At 33.8% G+C, this 15519-nt stretch overlaps 2 protein-coding genes across 11 annotated transcripts in view; one reads left to right on the top strand and one right to left on the bottom strand.

The window, feature by feature from the left end:
* LOC110441848 (transmembrane protein 177-like) overlaps positions 1-6372 on the bottom strand; it is a 52480-nt gene extending 46108 nt beyond the window's left edge. The window contains exon 1 of the mRNA XM_021485122.1: positions 6155-6372. The gene's annotated coding sequence lies outside the window, so the exon portion shown is untranslated. The remainder of the gene's footprint in view (positions 1-6154) is intronic.
* Positions 1-15247, top strand: part of LOC110441849 — a 39190-nt gene extending 23943 nt beyond the window's left edge. For 3 of the 10 annotated variants that reach the window (XR_002461956.1, XR_002461950.1, XR_002461957.1), the window contains 4 exons: positions 9502-9616; positions 11090-11187; positions 12276-12397; positions 13593-15247. The gene's annotated coding sequence lies outside the window, so the exon portion shown is untranslated. The other 7 variants (XR_002461958.1, XR_002461952.1, XR_002461953.1 and 4 more) reach the window with 7 other exon arrangements.
* Positions 15248-15519: the final 272 nt, after the last annotated feature.

The raw sequence follows: 15519 nt of genomic DNA, 5'->3' as shown, positions 1-15519 counted from the left end.
ACAAAAAGTGTTCACTATACTGTTCCCGTACGCCATTTTTCATTTTTCATTTTTAGGAATTACAAAAAGTGTTCACTACACTGTTCCGTATGTCATTTTTCATTTTTAAGGAATTACAAAAAGGGTTCACTATACTGTTCCTGTACGCCCCCCCCCCCATTTTTCATTTATAGGAATAATAAAATATGTTCACTATACTGTTCCCGTACGTCATTTTTCATTGATAGTAATTAAAAAAAGTAATCACTATACTGTTCCCGTACGTCATTTTTCATTTATAGAAATAATAAAAAGTGTTCACTATACTGTCCCTGTACGTCATTTTTCATTCTTAGGAATTACAAAAAGTGTTTACTATACTGTTCCCGTACGTCATTTTTCATTTATAGAAATAATAAAATGTGCTCACTATACTGTCCCCGTACGTCATTTTTCATTTATAGGATTTACAAAAAGTGTTCACTATACTGTTCTCTTACGTCATTTTAAAAAAATGTAGTAATTACAAAAAGTGTTCACTATACTGTTCCCGTACGTCATTTTTTCATTTTTAGGAATTACAAAAAGTGTTCACTATACTGTTCCCGTACGAATTTTTATATTTATAGGAATTACAAAAAGGGTTCACTATACTGTTCCCGTACGTCATTTTACATTGATAGGAATTACAAAAAGTGTTCACTATACTGTTCCCGTACGCCATTTTTCATTTTTCATTTTTAGGAATTACAAAAAGTGTTCACTACACTGTTCCCGTATGTCATTTTTCATTTTTAGGAATTACAAAAAGGGTTCACTATACTGTTCCTGTACGCCCCCCCCCCATTTTTCATTTATAGGAATAATAAAATATGTTCACTATACTGTTCCCGTACGTCATTTTTCATTTACAGGAATAATAAAAGTGTTCACTATACTGTTCCCGTACGTCATTTTACATTTATTGGAATTACAAAAAGAGTTCACTATACTGTTCCCGTACGTCATTTTTCATTTATAGAAATAACAAAAGGTGTTCACTATACTGTCCCCGTACGTCATTTTTCATTTATAGCAATTACAAAAAGTGATTATACTGTCCCCGTACGTCATTTTACATTTATAGGAATTACAAAAAGTGTTCACTATACTGTTCCCGTACGTCATTTTTCATTGATAGAAATAATAAAAAGTGTTCACTATACTGTCCCCGTACGTCATTTTTTCAGTTTTAGGAATTACAAAAAGTGTTCACTATACTGTTCCCGTACGAATTTTTATCTTTATTCATTTACAAAAAGGGTTCACTATATTGTTCCCTTACGTCATTTTACATTTTTAGGAATTACAAAAAGTGTTAACTATACTGTTCCCGTACGTGATTTTTCATATTTAGGAATTACAAAAAGTGTTCACTATACTGTCCCGTACGTCATTTTTCATTTTTAGGAATTACAAAAAAGTGTTCATTATACTGTTCCCGTACGTCATTTTTCATTTATAGTAATTACAAAAAGTGTTCATTATACTGTTCCCGTACGTCATTTGTCATTTATAGGAATAATAAAAGTGTTCACTATACTGTTCCCGTACGTCATTTTACATTTTTAGGAATTACAAAAAGGGTTCACTATACTGTCCCCGATACTGTCCCTGTACGTCATTTTTCATTGATAGAAATAATAAAAGGTGTTCACTATACTGTCCCGTACGTCAGTTTTCATTTTTAGGAATTACAAAAAGTGTTAACTATACTGTTCCCGTACGAATTTTTATCTTTATTCATTTACAAAAAGGGTTCACTATACTGTCCCCGATACTGTCCCTGTACGTCATTTTTCATTGATAGAAATAATAAAAGGTGTTCACTATACTGTCCCCGATACTGTCCCTGTACGTCATTTTTCATTGATAGAAATAATAAAAAGTGTTCACTATACTGTCCCCGTACGTCATTTTTCATTTTTAGGAATTACAAAAAGGGTTCACTATATTGTTCCCTTACGTCATTTTACATTTTTAGGAATTACAAAAAGTGTTAACTATACTGTTCCCGTACGTGATTTTTCATATTTAGGAATTACAAAAAGTGTTCATTATACTGTTCCCGTACGTCATTTTTAATTTTTAGGAATTATAAAAAGTGTTTACTATACTGTTCCCGTTCGTCATTTTACATTCACAGAAATCATATAAAATGTGCTCTTCATTGAATAAGGTTTCCAGACGCCACTTATATACATACACAGAAATCATAAACAGCTAATCACGCCTTATTCTTTATAATTTAAAACACATCAGACCCGTTAGTTATTACATATACTGTGTGAATAATCTAACATGATACACCGAATTGTCAGTTGTGACGCACACGATGTCCTAGACAGTGACTCTACAATGGCGTCCTCCTGAGCGGTGATGAAGGAGGAAGGAAATTTCATCTACTGGGAAGCCAAGGTGACTCGCCATTTTTGTTTTTATAGTATTTTCTGTTGATTGACACCTGATTTATGCAGATTCTAACAAAATAACTGTTCTCTTCATTCTCAAATCAATACTATGAATACAAGTTTGGTGTCAATTGAGTTCACCAGTGATACTGTAATTAGTTAGCCGAGTTAGTACCAAGTGCAGTATTTAATACTGTGAGGTTGAGGAATCAATTAACAAAATGATTTACATGTTAAATATTAATGGGAATATATATCTTAGAATCCAGCCTTTCAACTTTATTTTCCTTGATTCAACTTATGACTCATTTCTCAATGCATATACATCGTTTTTGTCTGTTAATCTAAGCATTCTCATAAGTAAACGACTTGGTTGTTACTGATACTCTCTGTGTCAACAATATTGAAGCAAGCCATGAAACAACTATCATAGTATATATAGATATATATAGAATCCTTAGAAGTAATTAACCAAAAACAAATGGCTTGGTCATGACTGGTGAAAAAATAAACACAATTTTTGCCAGACGTTGTTGACAAGATAACAAATACATAAACAAACTGAAAAACAACAAACAGGTGGAGTTAACAATAGTTCAACACATACACGTATGTATGGTGTCAACAGTGTAGCTATACAGTGTAACAACAACCTCATTGCTCGCCAATGTTAAAATTACAACGACACAGCGCACAGCGATATACATTACAGGGCAAAACAGCTATGTTGGCCTAAAATATGAGAACAATTAGGAAACAACGACCATGTTTACACAGGGTGTAATGGAAAAGAAAAGTAATAAAGCAAGTCATTGCTAGCAAGCACTTATTTAGTGTAATACGGAGTGTTGTAAATATTGAAACACAACCAATGGGCTCATAAAAGATCACAATACTGCACACATATATACAAGATATTAGTGTCACATCGCATTAAACGCCGTATAGAGTGTAGAGTAACACGCTACTACTACCCGAACCTTGTAAGGTAAACATATTACACACACACCCTCACCTCCCTCCTACCACTCACCTTCCCCAACACACACGTGATTGCATCTACACAGTTTAGCAATATATACACAGTGCAAACATGAATAACACTGCACCATATAACACCCGATGCCACTTTGCAACGAGTGTAAAAGTCGGGACTTTTGAGAAATTTCTTACCCTTGTGGTCAAATAAGGAATTCCTATTACGTACCAGCTACTCAGCCATGGCGGTGCATTCTTCAGCGAAGCTGTACATTTTTTAAACTGATAATCACTAGGTACTTCACAACAAACATTCCATATGTTGTTTCTGTTCATGAAATCTACATCGAAATGAATTTGTTTATGCTACTCGTACTTTTCATTTGACTTGAAAGTTACTTGTGTAAACCAGAATATTGGTGATGTTAGAATCGGTTATTGGTAAAATATCAGTGTACAATATTCCTTTTACATTATGCTTCATGGGGACTAACTGTTTAAATATTTAGGGGATCTGTAAGGGTGCAAGTTTAATCCGAAATGGACGCATACAACCGTCTGGACAACTCAAAGAGGTTGCATAAATATCTCATGGAGTTATTGTTACAACCATGACATCGGGTAAGACATCATAATGTCTACTCTGAATCAGACACTCAATCCCAACTCAACTCTTCTAATAAGGTCTCTTTATTAGCTTGATTTCACTGGAGAATAATAATCGTCTAAGAGACACGTATTCTTGTCCTAAAACTAGAATGGCCCTAACACTAAGGTATCGCATAACTACACAGATATAACACCATCAGGAATTAGTTGTATTTTTCATGCTAATGTACACATTTACGATAAATAATGTCACAAATAAACATATAAAAAGTCCTAAATTTACAGCTATTTCTCTTCTTTCTCACTACCATATTCTTTTGCACGGATACAGACGTCATTGTTTTTGGCTGACATTGGTTCCTAAGGAGCTCCCTACTCTCTTGTTGAAATTCGTGCGTTCCTCACTCTATTTGAATGACCTACATCACGACATGTAAATGAAACTCTTATTGACCTCCATCTATTCCAATACACAACAATATACGATAAAATTACCTATAAGTCTACTTTGTCTACTTATTTAGATTTCAATCGGATGTCATAGACTGCCGTTACTACATTATATAAAAGTATATATTCAATGCGATGTAAATACCATTTTACATATAAATAATTGTATCGATTGTAGGTTTCACATTTTTAATGGTATCTTGCCAATTTGATGATTTAACATTGCCAAAGGTTGCATCTAGGAAATGACTAGCTTGTTGGGGTACATCTTAAATATATTTTTCTGTGGCTGTTTGTCCAAATCCTTCAATATTATCCCCCTTTTTAAACGGGCAATATTTTTTCATTCTTAAGTCACCCGAAAGATGGAATATCTGAGATTAACCTAAAAAAGCAGGCGGCCAAATAGCATTGTGCATTTGAGAAATAAATATCAATTAACATAATTCAGGGGAATTAACTCCTACATTATTAAAATGATTTCACACTTTCATACGTACATGTGTGTGTACCTGTAACGTCTAGTCAGAGGTCACATTCCGATGTTCCGTCCTAAAAAAGCTACTTTCTATAGGCATGATCTAAACTGTAGCCTACTACGTAATACACGATATAACTTAAATGCTGACACTATTTGAAAGACGACACATTTGACATGTTCAACAGAGCTAAACGAAATAACAATACAGACAGTGGTCGTAATACAAAAAGTGTGATCGTGTAGAATAAAAGGTTCTTCAGGTGACTGTTCCGATGTAATCGCACAACAGAAACGTATCTGCTTGATTATTGTTTCAATAAAGGTAATTCGTGGGGTTTCAGATTCAGCCAAAAAAATGTTCAATTACGAAAATGATTTTTGAGTATGGTTTGTACGAAACAACTATTGACTATCATGATTAGGAGACATAAATACATTTACTATTAGCACTGCTACATGTAATAATACCATTTCGGAAAAACGACATTGATATTGATGTGTTTTGTAGAATCTGGTTCTTTCGAAGGAAAGTTATCTACTCCGGATTAGAGATGGGATGATGATTCAATCTATCTGGTTTTTGATTTTTAAATTTAATTTCGAATTTTTAAGCTCTTTTTCGGAATCTATTGTAAAAGGTGGTGTGCATACTGATGCATACATTAATACTTAAAAGTAAAGTAAACTGTTTTAAGATTCTTATGATCTGTCGGTCTTACCATGACCAGCTACATTATGACTTCAGTACAATAGCGGAGGTAGTGTTGTTTTCGATATTGTAGTCTTACATAAAGTAGTTTTTGTTCAGTCTGATGCCTTTGCATGCTCGCAAAGTGGGCAAAGGAGAACACAGGTTATTTTTCTTGAAAATAAAATTGTATTCAAATAATAACTTATAGAGGACTTATATAGGCATAGCTTGTTGTCCAATCCTTTTGATTTTTCAATAACATTTACTGAAATGAAAAATTGATTTTCCTAACGTTGCTCAATGTCGTCTGGCAGGGATTTCTCTTTAATAAAAAGTAAACCCTCATGATTATGTTAAGAATATCATATCTGTTGAAATATTACTTTGTTTTCGAATTATCTTTTTTTGTGTGACAAGTAACTATGGTTAAAAAGATGGTCGGTAAATGTCACATGTATATAAAATATTTCTATGCCAACCAAGTTATATTTTCAAAGCATACCAATACAGTATTACCTGTCTAAAACGGCCCCTGTCTGATCCGGATGCCCCTCTTAACCTGTTGTGAGATGTGGTCCCGGCATATTTCTAATATAATCATAGCATTTCAACACTGTATAAACCGAACCCTGTCCATTCCGAAAACCGGCGTTGTTCCACAAAAGTTTGCATCGTAATCCATGTAAAAACAACCTGCTCATCCCGGTCCTGATATTTCACTCAGCCGGCTACAATCTAATGCATACACATTCTTAACAATTGAAGGCTATCCAATGTTGGGTCGCCCTTCATGTGTATTATAAACTGTATATTTTGTAAATAATTAGACGTTGCAATTTATTCGTTTCTCTGTTGTTTATGTTGACACATTTGTATATAGATCGTATGCACAACACTACATTTTTGTATTTTCAAAAAATGACATGCCGACCCTGTATAAACCGGACACCTGTGTAAACCGGACACCTGTGTAAACCGGACACCTGTGTAAACCGGACATATAGTTTGGTCCCGGTGACATCCGGTTCAGACAGGTTATAATTTATTCCGCTTTTAACCACACTTCCTTATCTAACTAATGGATTGGGAGACTTAAAGGAATGAATTGTCAAAATGGTAAAAAATAGAGTTATAATATGATGAATCTCTTGCATGATTCTCTTTATTCTAATCATACGAACTGATCAGGCTTAAAACTAACTGTTATTTAATTTATTACAATTATGTAGCAAGATCTATCAACTTGATTAGTAATTCTGTTAATCATCATTAACGACGAGGGGCCGTAGATATGACAGGAATCCGGAGTATACAGAAAAATATCTCAAGTGGTCAGGCAAGTGACCCAATAAATTTCCACATTTGATCACGGTATGGAACCCTATATTAGTGAGAGGTGAGTACACTGTCCATTGCGCCAGCCGACCACCCATCTAATGTGCATGTGCTGACTGTCTGACTGGATCATGCGTTTAAAGGTATGACTTGGTCATAGATGAAGTGGTAAAGTTGAGTTAAGATACTTAGGGATATCATTCCATCATTGTCCTGGAGACAAAATGGTGAATAGTTTAATTATCCTGATATTATGTATATTCCATTAATGTCGATCATGGTTTTAACCAACAAAAATGTTATATCGAGTATGAATTTCTAAAATATATATCAAAATCGAGGCCTGTATTATCCCTGTGTTCTTCATGCGAATTGAAGATATTCAGGGTAGATACTAATGAAAGACGTATTTTCCTTTCACAAATATTCATACACACGTTTCTTAAACAGTATGACCCAAAGCCAAAAACTCTGCATATGGGTATACATGAATGCAAAGTGTATTTAAGACTTAAAAGGCAGCACATATAATGAAATCAACAGAGCTGAACTACTATGTCGACTGTACCTGTGATACAGGTGATTGTTCAAAACGATATGTCTATTCAGGTGACTATCGACAGGAAATATGCTATCAGTTAGTTACCAGCTTTGACTATTTCTCAAATAAAAGTAATCCGATATTTTTTAAACTTAAAAACTAAACTTGTGCAATTATTGTTTTAGTATTATCTGTATGATACATGTTTTAAAGATTATCATACGAAAACATGGGTATATTAACTATTTACATGTATGCTACTCAACATTGAAAAGATTTTTTTGAAACGACCTATTAACAAAGCTGTTGTTATGTAACACAATTTTGTTTGAGAAACCCAAAAGAGAAAAAAAAGTATAAAGGTGAAACCCCCACAGAATCGACGGCTTTCGTCTGTGTCCACTGCTAAGGAGGCAATGAAAAAACCCCGATTGATTTGCCATCCCCATCGCAACATGTGGGACCTTTTTATTTGTCCTATTACCTAACAAGCATTTTGTTCCTAGTTTCTAGACTGCCTAAGCTTCTTATTTAATATTTGTGTTTAACGTTGGCTCGAATTGGGAAGGCAATCGCTCAGGCCGGGACATACCAAACCCTTAACATTGAAAAAAAAGTTTTGAAACCAACTATAAACAAAGCTGTTGTCATCTAAACAACGTTTTGACATATAATTACATCCACTACATTAAACTAGTCTTACAAACACGAACCGAGTTTGTGTATATTCCTGATTAAAGCAAATCTTGACGAAAAAACTTATATATGTGTGTTTTTTCATAATACAGCTGTAACAACATTTACATGCTTTCACTGTAAATTGAGACACGTGTTTTTAGATAGGTTAGCTTGACTACATATACTTTTTACACACCGACGATCGACCAAACTCAACGTGGTATTTTGTTTATGATTGAAGCTAGCGATATGTTTGTATAGGGGAATCCCCGTTAAAATCCATATCACAAGGAAAGAAGGTATAGGCTGAATTGGGGTATTCAAGTGTATTGTCCACATTGATGTACATGTATATGGAAGCATGCACAAACAAAAGAAATAAAGAAAGAAAAAACGGAAATCAAAATGACGACGGAACCCAACTGATTCCGGACATAAGAAAAATCATGATACACAATAATATTAATTCGAAGTTTTTATATACCGCTTTATCTTAACTTTTGTCGTCTCCAAGTGGTTTACAACTAATTATCTTTGGTAATAGTTGTACATACATGGGTATCAAGTGCGCAAGTATAGGTAACACTATGCCAATCAATTATAATATAAACTGTTGTATCATCAACCAGTGTTCACCACTTTACCCGTACGTCATTTCATATTTACATAAATCATAAAAAAGTGCAAACCAGGCTGTACTTTACTTGAACGTCAACATCCATTTACAGGAATCCTACAATAAACACACAATACTGTACCCTTACGTCATTTTATGTTTACAGGAACCATACAAAGAGTAACTCACATTGTATCCTTAAGCGATTTTTCATTTGCAAGAATTATAGAACGTGTTACACCTACTGTACCCTTAAGTCATTTTACATTCACAAACAATATACAATGGGTACGCTACACTGTATTCGTATATCATTTTTCATTTACAAGTATCATACAAAGTGTACACCACATTGTACTCGAACGCCGTTTAGCACTCGCAAGAACCGTTCAAAGTATACACAATACTGTACCCTAAGGTTATTTAACATTTTCAGGAATCATACAAAGTTTACATTTAATAAGGTATTTGTTTGTCATTATACGCAGACAGAAATTGTTTACAGATCAGCACCCCAGTAAGTTATTCACGTTCGTATGTATCTTATACAATATTACACAACATTGTATCCGTAAAGCCAGTATACTTACACACATAGCCTGAGCTGGGAAAAAACCACGTTTTATGTATATTTGATTTGAATTCATATCGGACCCATTAGTTATTATAAATACAGTGTTACTTATCTAACAGAGAACACCAACTTGTTTGTTATGACGCACACGATGTCCTAAACAGTGACTCTACAATAGCGACCCTCTGGACGGTGTTCAAGAAGGAAGGAAATGTCATCTACTTTAAAGCCAAGGTAACTCGCCATTTTTGTTAAATAGTTTCTGTTGCTTGATACATGCATATTCTAAAATGATAACTGTTTTTCATGTTCTACAAAGACAGTTTCGTTATCAGTATTGCTGACCAGTGTTATTGTGTATATTTAGCTGTGTTATAAAACAGTGCATTATTTCATACTGTGAGGTAATTAGTAAACAAAATGATTTACATGTAAATTAATAATAGGATTTTGTTCTCTACAAAGCTTTCTTTTAAAATTATTTTCATAAATTAAACTTAAGATCAACTTCTCAATGAATGTATATCGTTGTCTATTGAACTATTGAATTAAGTTTTTCTATAAGATAAACTTCCTGGTTGTTACTGAAACTCTTTGTTTCAACAACGATATTGAAGCGAGAGGTGAAGTAAGCTATGAAACAAATATCATAGTGCCTAGAATAGTACATAACATTATTAGATATTGAACAAAACAACTGTAGTAAACAATGGTTTGACACAAACAGTGTAATGACTGGTGACACAATAAATAAGTTCTATTGCCAGAAAAAGTAACAAGATAATAATAAATACAGGCTAAGTTAGTTGTGAAAACATTCAGAAAATGACAACTTATTTTGTAAGCTTTCGAAAACGTTTGTTTTCTTTATCAGGCAAAAAGTGTAAATGACTGGTGACTTTAATCTAAACCGCTGAAATCAACTCAGTAAGCCGCAGTATGCCGTATCAGAAAACAAAAAGACATTTTTCCTAATAGCACTTTAATACTAAAGGCAGTCAAAGGGACATGTGCTAATACTATACAGTATATACATGTACATTCGTACTGCCTTACACTTTAAAAACATGTAACTAACATTCTGTCACATCTATCTATAATATCGTAAATAGATGCATTGATGCCTCCGTAATCATCAAACGAACAGTACAGATATCAGAACTTCTATAGAACAATCTGAGTCCTTGTCGGATGAAAGTCTGTATAGTTTGATGTTGAGAAGCCGCCTAAACTTTTATGTAGCTGTATTATTCGTTTTCTGAGGCTTTGAAAAGTGACGCCTACTCAAATAATTGCCAACTAATGCTTTTATGAGTAGAAAAATAATGGCTTAAATTCCAAACTTCTACTGAAGATTTTTATTCAATTTAATTTTCCTAGTGTTATGTTTCATACCCACTTTATGTGTTGATTTTCCTCCTTTATTCTGACACTTTTTTGACACATAATTACACCCACTACATTAAACTAGTCTTACAAACACGTACCGGTTTTGGGTATATTCATGTTTAAAGCGAGTTTTGACAAAACACAACTTGTATATGTCTGGCATTTCATAATAACAGCATTTAAATGCTTTAACTGTTAACTGATACAAGCTATTTTAGACAGCTTAGCTTGAGTATATGCACTTCATACACTCACACGATCGACCAAACTCAACGTGGTATTTTAAATATAATTGAAGATACTGGTCTGTTCGCATAGGTGAATTCCCGTCGAATTCCATATCAAGAAGTGGGAAGGTCTAGGCTGAATTGGGGTAATGGAGAGTATTACTCACATTGATGTACATGTATAATTATGTAAGTATGCATTGTTTTTAGATAGAAAACTACATCTCACAGCGTAAACACAAGAGACAAAAAAAATTAAAAAAAAATGACGACGGAACCAAACAGAATCCTGTCATATAAGATAAATCATAATAAACAATAGTATTATACTTATAAGTTATTTTACATTCCCAGGAATTATACAAAGTGTACACCACACAGCATCTGCACGTCATTTTTACATTTCCAGGAATAATACAAAGTGTACACCACACAGCATCCGTACGTCATTTTTACATTTCCATGAATTATACAAAGAGTACACCACACAGCATCCGTTCGTCATTTTTACATTCCCAGGAATTATACAAAGTGTACACCACACAGCATCTGCACGTCATTTTTACATTTCCAGGAATTATACAAAGTGTACACCACACGGCATCCGTACGTCATTTTTACATTTCCATGAATTATACAAAGAGTACACCACACAGCATCCGTACGTCATTTTTACATTCCCAGGAATTATACAAAGTGTATACCAAGCTGTACTCCAACGTCATCACATATTAACGCCAATTTGCGTTTGCAGGAAAAATACAAAGAGTACACCACATTGTACCCTTAGGTCACTTTACATTCTCAAGAGATATACGTTGTGAACACCGCACTGTACTAATACGTTATTTTACATTAACAAGAATGATACAAAGTGTACACCACTTTGTTCCCGTACGCCATATAACACTCATAAGAACCGCTCAAAGTATATACCGTACTGTACCATTAGGTCATTTTACATTTTGAGGAATCATAGTTTACATTGAATAAGGTACGTCATTATACAAACACAGATATAATATGAAACTGTATATAAGCTTTATACCCGTATGTTATTATACATACACAGAAATCGTATACAGATCAACACGCCATATTCTATACGTTATGTACGTTATTGTACGTACATTATGTATCCTATACAAGAGTACACAACAGTCTAGCCATACAGCTATTATACGTACACAGATAGCCTACACTGAAAAACACGTTATATTTGTATGTGATTTAAATCAATATCGGACGCGTTAGCTACTATATATATAGTGTTACAGGGTACAGGGTACACCGACTTGTCAGCTGTGACGCACACCATGTCCTAGACAGTGACTCTACAATGGCGTCCTCCTGAACGGTGTTCAAGAAGGAAGGAAAATTCAACTACTGAAAAGCCAGGGTAACTCGCCATTTTTGTTTAGTATTTTCTGTTGCTTGACACTTGATACATGCATAATCTAAAATGATAACTGTTTTTCATGTTCTTTAAACCAATACTACAAAACCACTTTCGTTATCAGTATTGTTGACAAGTGATAGTGTGTTTATTTAGCTGTGTTATAACCCAGCCCACTATTTAACACTGTGAGGTAATAAATACATTATTAATTATTAATGGGATTATATACTCTACAAAGCAATGTTTTATGTTATTTTCATAAATGCAACTTAAATTCCAGTTCTCAATGCATTTACATCGTTGTCTCTTGATTTAGGTATTTCTATAAGATAAACTTCCTGGTTGCGACTGATACTCCTTGTGTCAGCAATAATATTGAAGCAGGAGGTGAAGTAAGTCAGGACACAACTATCATAGTATATTTAGGTGAGAAATAGAATAATAAACAACATCATTGGATGTATTGAACCAAACACGTGAGTAAACAATGACATGACACAAATAGTGTAATAGCGGGTGACACAATAAACAAGTTCTATTAATAGAAACGTGTTTATATTATTAAGGCATTTATGACGTATTATAAAAACCTGTAAAACACATAATGACTTTATATATGGTGATATAAAGATCAAATAGCATGTATGTACAGTCCGCACAAAACATAATATTCTTGTCTTTTATCACATTATGCTAATTTTTCTATCCTCATAGTTGAGAAAGATACCATACCAGGGCCCGTAGTCATGAAACCAGTCTGCTGCACAAACTAAGATACATTTTGATAAAAAGGAAAAAGTCCTTAATCAACATTTGCCTCGGTCTTAAAGATATCTTCCTGACGTGGTTTACAACGGTTGAAATAGCATATATTGAGATACTCAGAAAACTGCCTCATTTTTCTGCTTTTAAATAACAATTCGTTCTTAATAAACTGTTATATTTGTAGGAAAATCACATTGTTCTTATTTAATTGTTTCACAATACTACTTGTGAGTACTAAAACCGATGACAAAGGCCGAATTGTATCGGTACAAATGTACCGTGTACATGTCTAAGTGTACATCACACTATATCTCTATTTTTTTAGATGTACCCTACACCATTATACTTACATGTACAAATTGATCATTATACAGTATATCTCAGCTTTTTGTTTGCACTATAAATATTGTTTTCTTGCATCATTTTTCAGGCGCGGTAAATATCTATCATCGAAAACCAGATCGTACCTGTCAGCTATGAAGCACACAACATCCTAAGGATTGACTCTTTCATGGTGTCCTTCTGAAAGTTTTCGTCAGAATTGGTTTCCATCAAAAGGCTAAGGTATGGTACATTTTGTATATTGTAGTTTCATAAATGTTCGCTGTTTTTTCAAGCTGAAACTTGAAGGATGCTTGTCGTGACAATAGCTGTGTCAAATAAATACGAAAGACAGTGTAGCTATCAATTGAAGCTGTCGACTGCTATGTATAGCTGTTTCGTAATCCATAAAGGTATATTTTAAATATCTTGTTGAAATCTATGAACGAATAGATTAACAGTTTATAGTGTAATCAGTTACTTGATAACCTTACTGCAGGTGTTTCTTATTGTTTTGATATATGATTTAAATCTCCATTTAGTACAGGAACAGGTAATCTTAATATTGAGTTGAGGGAAAATATCCATTAACCATCTCTTTCAAAAGTGTCATTCATGAGCGGTAACTCTGACAACACACATGGGATCTGCACACTTAAATTGGTGTTCAATACGTATTGTTACGTTACTCTAGGCGTTGCATTCCTATGTTCCGTTCAAAGCTACAGTTGGGAGCAAACTTAATTTGGTAACTAGTGCACTTCGTAGTGCACATGTAGTGAACAAGGAAGTGCACTAGACAAACATTGAAGTGCACTCTAGTTCACTTCAGTGTTTACTCCATTGCACGATGATGTTAGCTCCAGTGCATAACGATGTGAACCCCAGTGCACTAGTGTTAACTAAAGTTTAAAAGACTGTAATACAAATTTCAATAATTGTTTATAATAAACTAGCTCACTCATGATTTCATAAACATTTTATTGAGAATTTCACTATATCTATAAAAAAATAATCTCTGATTAATCATATTTCAACTGGACATACACTTGTACAAAGAAAAACTGTACGCTATATATTATATGTTGATTACAGAAAATATATAAATAGTTGTATTATTAGGAAAATAGTTAAAAAGATAACCTGATCATAGTTTAATTCCCATCACATTTAATATCAATATTGTAGTGTCAGGATGGGGGATCAGTAACTGTTATGTGATATGGATAAATACTTTTTTTATGAAAGGTTTCTCACTTTCAGGACATCAATAGAGTAATTTCTTTGTTTTATTAAAAAGGTCAATGACTTCATTAGTTCCGTCTCATATACAGCACTAAAACATATGTATTACAAGTTTTATACAAAAAAAACCAAAACATTCCAGATACATCTTATATCATTACATTGCACTGTATAAACACAAGTAACAGCTCAAGCTATCGATGTGGAATTAATTAAAGCCCGTTAATCCAACGTTGTCTTCTGTTAGGAAAATGAAGACAAAACAATCCATAAGTCAGTCTGATTTATATTGCTTTGTTACATATGTATACACGTCACGTACATGTACATGCTGATTTTTTAATAAGAAAATCCACCCCCCCTACCGCCAACCCCTACCTGGGTCTACTGTGTTCCCCACAACAATGTAGCAGGTATACAGCTGGCCTGGTGTTACATTAATGAATTACCAGTTGTTAGAATGATGACAACATTCATAGTTAAAGGGCGTAAACATATGTAGATTAAGTTTTATACAGGTACATACATGTTGAAATAAGTTGATACATTTATTAATAAGCAATCACATGAATTCAGTTGTAAAGTTTTAATCATGCAGTTACAACTTTACTTCAGTCATAGATTTAAAGATGGTTGCTAGGGCAATGTAACCAACCGCTGACACATATTTGTCTTATCAATATGATATCTATCTGAGAATATATGTTTAATGACCACACACTGACCATTCACCTGAGGTGACATGGGATACTGTTGGGCTGTACCCAATCTTGAACACCTTGTGTGAAGAA

The sequence above is a fragment of the Mizuhopecten yessoensis genome, unplaced genomic scaffold (assembly GCF_002113885.1).
Source record: "Mizuhopecten yessoensis strain PY_sf001 unplaced genomic scaffold, ASM211388v2 scaffold716149, whole genome shotgun sequence".
NCBI classification, from domain to species: domain Eukaryota; kingdom Metazoa; phylum Mollusca; class Bivalvia; order Pectinida; family Pectinidae; genus Mizuhopecten; species Mizuhopecten yessoensis.
The sequence above is the reverse complement of the archived record's forward strand: the minus strand, read 5'-3'. Positions and strand labels throughout refer to the sequence as shown.